The sequence below is a fragment of the Heterodontus francisci genome, unplaced genomic scaffold (assembly GCF_036365525.1).
Source record: "Heterodontus francisci isolate sHetFra1 unplaced genomic scaffold, sHetFra1.hap1 HAP1_SCAFFOLD_88, whole genome shotgun sequence".
Lineage (NCBI taxonomy): Eukaryota > Metazoa > Chordata > Chondrichthyes > Heterodontiformes > Heterodontidae > Heterodontus > Heterodontus francisci.
In genome coordinates this window covers 4,300,937-4,309,850 of record NW_027142063.1, presented here as the reverse complement: position 1 = coordinate 4,309,850, position 8,914 = coordinate 4,300,937, and positions in this window count along the sequence as shown.

Here is an 8,914-nt window from a genome sequence, read left to right as displayed (position 1 = left end):
CTGATGAACTGTGAAACCCCATAAACACCTGGCAGAATCCTGATACACTGTGAAACTCCATACACACCTGGCAGGATCCTGATCCACTGTGAAACCCCCATACACACCTGGAAGGATCCTGATACACTGTGAAACCCCAGATACATCTGGCAGGATCCTGGTGCACTGTGAAAACCCCATACACACCTTGCAGATCCTGATGCACAGTGAAAACCCCATACACACCTGGCAGGATACTGTTCCACTGTGAAATCCACATACACACCTGCCAGGATACTGATAAACTGTGAAACCCCCATACACACCTGGCAGGATACTGATAAACTGCGAAACCGTCATACACACCTGGCAGGATCCTGAAAAACGGTGAAACCCCCATGCACACCAGGCAGGATCCTGACCCTCTGTGAAACCCCGTACACACCTGGCAGGATCCTGATATATTGCGAAATCCCCGTACACACCTGGCAGGATGCTGATACACTGTGAAACCCGATACACACCTGGCAGGATCCTGATCCACTGCGAAACCCCCATACACACCTGGCAGGATCCTGATCCACTGTGAAACCCCATACACACCTGGCATAATCCTGCTCCACTGTGAAATCCCCATACACACCTGGCAAGATCCTGATACACTGTGAAACCCCATACACACCTGGCAGGATCCTGATGCACTGTGAAACCCCATACATACCTGGCAGAATCCTGATCCACTGTGAAACCCCCATACACACCTGGCAGGTCCTGATACACTGTGAAACCCCATACACACCTGGCAGGATCCTGATGCACTGTGAAACACCAAACACACCTGGCAGGATCCTGATACACTGTGAAAACCCAATACACACCTGGAAGGATCCTGATAAACTGTGATACCCCATACACACCTGGCAGGATCCTGATCCACTGTGAAAACCCCACTCACATCCGGCAGGACCCTGATACACTGTGAAACCCCCATACCCACCTGGAACGATCCTGATACACATGTGATACCCCATACACACCTGGCAGGATCCTGGTGCTCTGTGAAAACCCCATACAAACCTGGCAGGATCCTGATCCACTGTGAAACTCCATACACATCTGGCAGATCCTGATAATCTGTGAAAACCCCATACACACCTGGCAGGATCCTGATACACTGTGAAACTCCATACACACCTGGCAGGATCCTGATCCACTGTGAAAACCCCAGACATACCTGGCCGGATCCTGATCAACTGTGAAACCCCCATATACAACAGGCAGGATCCTGATGCACTTTGAAAACCGAGACACACCTGGTAGGATCCTGATCCACTGTGAAACCCCCATACACACCTGGCAGGATCCTGATCCACTGTGAAACCCCGATACACACCTGGCAGGATCCTGATCCACTGTGAAAACCCCAAACACACCTGGCAGGATCCTGATAAACTGTGAAAGCCCCATACACACCTGGCAGGATCCTGATCCACTGTGAAAACCCAATACACACACCTGGCAGGATACTGATAAACTGTGAAACCCCCATACACACCTGGCAGGATCCTGATACACTGTGAAAACCCCATACACACCTGGCAGGATCCTGATAAACGGTGAAACCCCCATACACACCTGTCAGTATCCTGAATATTGTGAAAACCCCTTACAAACCTTGCAGGATCCTGATCCTCTGTGAAACCCTGTACACACCTGGCAGGATCCTGAATTATTGTGAAAACCCCGTACACACCTTGCAGGATCCTGATCCTCTGTGAAACCCCGTACTCACCTGGCAGGATCCTGATGAACTGTGAAACCCCATACACACCTGGCAGGATACTGATAATCTGTGAAACCACCGTACACACCTGGCAGGAGCCTGATACACTGTGAAAACCACGTGCACACCTGGCAGGTTCCTGATGCACAGTGAAACCCCATTCACATCTGGCAGGATCCTGATACACTGTGAAACCCCATACACACCTGGCAGGATCCTGATCCACTGTGAAACCCCCATACACACGTGGCAGGATCCTGATACACTGTGAAAACCCATACACATCTGGCAGGATCCTGATCCACTGTGAAACCCCCATACACACCTGGCAGAATCCTGATACACTGTGACACCCCATACACACCTGGCAGGATCCTGATACACTGTGAAACCCCATAAACACCTGGCAGGATCCTGATCCACTGTGAAACACCCATACACACCTGGCAGGATCCTGATACACTGTGAAACCCCATACACACCTGGCAGGATCCTGATATACTGTGAAACCCCATACACAACTGGCAGGTTCCTGATGCACAGTGAAACCCCATTCAGATCTGGCAGGATCCTGATACACTGTGAAACCCCATACGCACCTGGCAGGATCCTGATCCAAAGTGAAACCCCCAAACACACGTGGCAGGATCCTAATACACTGTGAAACCCCATACACACCTGGCAGGATCCTGATGCACTGTGAAACCCCATACATACCTGGCAGGATCCTGATCTACTGTGAAACCCCCACACACACGGCAGGATCCTGATCCACTGTGAAAACCCCACACACACATGGCAGGATACTGATAAACTTTGAAACCCACAAACACACCTGGCAGGATCCTGATAAACTGTGAAACCCCCAGACACACCTGGCAGGATCCAGATAAACGGTGTAACCCCCATACACACCTGGCAGGATCCTGATCCTCTGTGACACCCCGTGCACCCCTGGCAGAATCCTGATCCACAGTGAAACCCCCATACACACCTGGCAGGATCCTGATACACTGTGAAACCCCATTCACATCTGGCAGGATCCTGATACACTGTGAAACCCCATACACACCTGGCAGGATCCTGATCCACTGTGAAACCCCCATACACACGTGGCAGGATCCTGATACACTGTGAAAACCCATACACATCTGGCAGGATCCTGATCCACTGTGAAACCCCCATACACACCTGGCAGAATCCTGATACACTGTGACACCCCATACACACCTGGCAGGATCCTGATACACTGTGAAACCCCATAAACACCTGGCAGGATCCTGATCCACTGTGAAACACCCATACACACCTGGCAGGATCCTGATACACTGTGAAACCCCATACACACCTGGCAGGATCCTGATATACTGTGAAACCCCATACACAACTGGCAGGTTCCTGATGCACAGTGAAACCCCATTCAGATCTGGCAGGATCCTGATACACTGTGAAACCCCATACGCACCTGGCAGGATCCTGATCCAAAGTAAAACCCCCAAACACACGTGGCAGGATCCTAATACACTGTGAAACCCCATACACACCTGGCAGGATCCTGATGCACTGTGAAACCCCATACATACCTGGCAGGATCCTGATCTACTGTGAAACCCCCCCCACACACAGCTGGATCCTGATCCACTGTGAAAACCCCACACACACATGGCAGGATACTGAAAAACTTTGAAACCCACAAACACACCTGGCAGGATCCTGATAAACTGTGAAACCCCCAGACACACCTGGCAGGATCCTGATAAACGGTGTAACCCCCATACACACCTGGCAGGATCCTGATCCTCTGTGACACCCCGTGCACCCCTGGCAGAATCCTGATCCACAGTGAAACCCCCATACACACCTGGCAGGATGCTGATACACTGTGAAACCACATACACACCTGGCAGGATCCTGATGCACTGTGAAACCCCAGACACACCTGGCAGAATCCTGATCCACTGTGAAGCCCCCATACACACCTGGCAGGATCCTGATACACTGTGAAAACCCATACACACCTGGCAGGATCCTGCTGCACTGTGAAACCCCATGCACACCTGGCAGGATCCTGATGCACTGTGAAACCCCATACACACCTGGCAGGATCCTGATACACTGTGAAAACCCAATATCCACCTGGAAGGATCCTGATAAACTGTGAAAACCCAATACACACCTTGCAGGATCCTGATCCACTGTGAAACCCCCATACACACCTGGTAGGATCCTGATCCACTGTGAAACCCCCATACCCACCTGGCAGGATCCCGATACACTGTGAAACCCCATACACACCTGGCAGGATCCCGATACAATGTGAAAACCCCATTCACATCCGGCAGGATCCTGATACACTGTGAAACCCCATAGACACCTGGAAGGATCCTGATCCACTGTGAAACCCCCATACACACCTGGAACGATCCTGATACACTGTGAAACCCCAGACACATCTGGCAGGATCCTGGTGCACTGTGAAAACCCCATACACACCTGGCAGGATCCTGATCCACTGTGAAACCCCCATACACACCTGGCAGGATCCTGATCCACTGTTAAAACCCTATACACACCTGGCAGGATCCTGATAAACTTTGAAAACCCCATACACACCTGGCAGCATCCTGCTCCACTGTGAAAAGCCCATGCACACCTGGCAGGATCCTGATAAACTGTGAAACCCCCACACACACCTGGCAGGATCCTGATAGACTGTGAAACCCCCAAACACACCTGGCAGTATCCTGATAAACGGTGAAACCCCCATACACACCTGTCAGTATCCTGATATATTGTGAAAACCCCGTACGCACCTTGCAGGATCCTGATCCTCTGTGAAACCCCGTAAACACCTGGCAGGATCCCGATATATTGTGAAAACCCCGTACACACCTGGCAGGATCCTGATACTCTGTGAAACCCCGTACACACCTGGCAGGATGCTGATGAACTGTGAAACCCCCATGCACACCTGGCAGGTTCCTGATAATCTGTGAAACCCCCGTACACACCTGGCAGGAGCCTGATACACTGTGAAAACCCCGTACACACCTGGCAGGTTCCTGATGCACAGTGAAACCCCATTCACACCTGGCAGGATCCTGATCCACTGTGAAACCCCCATACACACGTGGCAGGATCCTGATACACTGTGACACCCCATACACACCTGGCAGTATCCTGATGAACTGTGAAACCACATAAACACCTGGCAGGATCCTGATCCACTGTGAAACCCCCATACACACGTGGCAGGATCCTGATACTCTGTGAAACCCCATACACACCTGGCAGGATCCTGATGCGCTGCGAAACCCCATACACACCTGGCAGTTTCCTGATGCACAGTGAAACCCCATTCACATCTGGCAGGATCCTGAAACACTGTGAAACCCCATGCACACCTGGCAGGATACTGATAAAATGTGAAACCCCCATACACACCTGGCAGGATCCTGATAGACTGTGAAAACCCCATACACAACTGGCAGGATCCTGATAAACGGTGAAACCCCCATACACACCTGTCAGTATCCTGAATATTGTGAAAACCCCTTACACACCTTGCAGGATCCTGATCCTCTGTGAAACCCCGTACACACCTGGCAGGATGCTGATATATTGTGAAAACCCCGTACAAACCTTGCAGGATCCTGATCCTCTGTGAAACCCCGTACTCACCTGGCAGGATCCTGATGAACTGTGAAACCCCCATACACACCTGGCAGGAATCTGATAATCTGTGAAACCCCCGTACACACCTGGCAGGAGCCTGATACACCGTGAAAACCACGTGCACACCTGGCAGGTTCCTGATGCACAGTGAAACCCCATTCACATCTGGCAGGATCCTGATACACTGTGAAACCCCATACACACCTGGCAGGATCCTGATTTACTGTGAAACCCCCATACACACCTGGCAGGATCCTGATACACTGTGAAACCCCATACACATCTGGCAGGATCCTGATCCACTGTGAAACCCCCATACACACATGGCAGAATCCTGATACACTGTGACACCCCATACACACCTGGCAGGATCCTGATGCACTGTGAAACCCCATAAACAGCTCGCAGGATCCTGATCCACTGTGAAACCCCCATACACACCTGGCAGGATCCTGATACACTGTGAAACCCCATACACACCTGGCAGGATCCTGATATACTGTGAAACCCCATACACACCTGGCAGGTTCCTGATGCACAGTGAAACCCCATTCACATCTGGCAGGATCCTGATACACTGTGAAACCCCATACGCACCTGGCAGGATCCTGATCCACTGTGAAACCCCCAAACACACGTGGCAGGATCCTAATACACTGTGAAACCCCATACACACCTGGCAGGATCCTGATGCACTGTGAAACCCCATACATACCTGGCAGGATCCTGATCCACTGTGAAAACCCCATGCACACATGGCAGGATACTGATAAACTTTGAAACCCCCATACACACCTGGCAGGATCCTGATAAACTGTGAAACCCCCATACACACCTGGCAGGATCCTGATAAACGGTGTAACCCCATACACACCTGGCAGGATCCTGATCCTCAGTGACACCCCGTACACCCCTGGCAGGATGCTGATACACTGTGAAACCCCATACACACCTGGCAGGATCCTGATGCACTGTGAAACCCCATTCACACATGGCAGAATCCTGATCCAGTGTGAAACCCCATACACACCTGGCAGGATCCTGATCCTCAGTGACACCCCGTACACCCCTGGCAGGATCCTGATGCACTGTGAAACCCCATACACACCTGGCAGGATCCTGATCCACTGTGAAACCCCCATACCCACCTGGCAGGATCCCGATACGCTGTGAAACCCCATACACACCTGGCAGGATCCCGATACAATGTGAAAACCCCATTCAGATCCGGCAGGATCCTGATATACTGTGAAACCCCATACACACCTGGCAGGATCCTGATCCACTGTGAAACCCCCAGACACACCTGGAACGATCCTGATACACTGTGAAACCCCAGACACATCTGGCAGGATCCTGGAGCACTGTGAAAACCCCATACACACCTGGCAGGATCGTGATCTACTTTGAAACTCCATACACATCTGGCAGATCCTGATACTCTGTGAAAACCCCATGCACACCTGGCAGGATCCTGATGCACTGTGAAACTCCATACACACCTGGCAGATCCTGATATACTGTGAAAATCCCATACACACCTGGCAGGATACTGATCCACTGTGAAAACCCCATACAAACCTGGCAGGATCCTGATAAACTGTGAAAACCCCATACACACCTGGCAGGATCCTGATGCACTGTGAAACCCCATACACACCTGGCAGGATCCTGATCCACTGTGAAACCCCCATACACACCTGGCAGGATCCTGATCCACTGTGAAAACCCTATACACACCTGGCAGGATCCTGATAAACTGTGAAAACCCCATACACACCTGGCAGGATCCTGATCCACTGTGAAAAGCCCATACACACCTGGCAGGATCCTGATAAACTGTGAAACGCCCATACACACCTGGCAGGATCCTGATAGACTGTGAAACCCCCATACACACCTGGCAGTATCCTGATAAACGGTGAAACCCCCATACACACCTGTCAGTATCCTGATATATCGTGAAAACCCCGTACACACCTTGCAGGATCCTGATCCTCTGTGAAACCCCGTAAACACCTTGCAGGATCCGGATATATTGTGAAAACCCCGTATACACCTGGCAGGATCCTGATCCTCTGTCAAACCCCGTACACACCTGGCAGGATGCTGATGAACTGTGAAATCTTCATGCACACCTGGCAGGTTCCTGATAATCTGTGAAAACCCCGTACACACCTGGCAGGAGCCTGATACACTCTGACACCCCATCCACACCTGGCAGGATCCTGATGAACTGTGAAACCCCATAAACACCTGGCAGAATCCTGATACACTGTGAGACTCCATACACACCTGGCAGGATCCTGATCCACTGTGAAACCCCCATACACACCTGGAAGGATCCTGATACACTGTGAAACCCCAGATACATCTGGCAGGATCCTGGTGCACTGTGAAAACCCCATACACACCTTGCAGATCCTGATGCACAGTGAAAACCCCATACACACCTGGCAGGATCCTGTTCCACTGTGAAATCCCCATACACACCTGGCAGGATACTGATAAACTGTGAAACCCCCATACACACCTGGCAGGATACTGATAAACTGCGAAACCGTCATACACACCTGGCAGGATCCTGAAAAACGGTGAAACCCCCATGCACACCAGGCAGGATCCTGACCCTCTGTGAAACCCCGTACACACCTGGCAGGATCCTGATATATTGCGAAATCCCCGTACACACCTGGTAGGATGCTGATACACTGTGAAACCCGATACACACCTGGCAGGATCCTGATCCACTGCGAAACCCCCATACACACCTGGCAGGATCCTGATCCACTGTGAAACCCCATACACACCTGGCATAATCCTGCTCCACTGTGAAATCCCCATACACACCTGGCAAGATCCTGAAACACTGTGAAACCCCATACACACCTGGCAGGATCCTGATGCACTGTGAAACCCCATACATACCTGTCAGAATCCTGATCCACTGTGAAACTCCATACACATCTGGAACGATCCTGATACACATGTGATACCCCATACACACCTGGCAGGATCCTGGTGCTCTGTGAAAACCACATACAAACCTGGCAGGATCCTGATCCACTGTGAAACTCCATACACATCTGGCAGATCCTGATACTCTGTGAAAACCCCATACACACCTGGCAGGATCCTGATACACTGTGAAACTCCATACACACCTGGCAGGATCCTGATCCACTGTGAAAACCCCAGACATACCTGGCCGGATCCTGATCAACTGTGAAACCCCCATATACAACAGGCAGGATCCTGATGCACTTTGAAAACCGAGACACACCTGGTAGGATCCTGATCCACTGTGAAACCCCGATACACACCTGGCAGGATCCTGATCCACTGTGAAATCCCCATACACACCTGGCAGGATCCTGATAAACTGTGAAAGCCCCATACACACCTGGCAGGATCCTGATCCACTGTGAAAACCCCATACACACCTGGCAGGATACTGATAAACTGTGAAACCCCCAT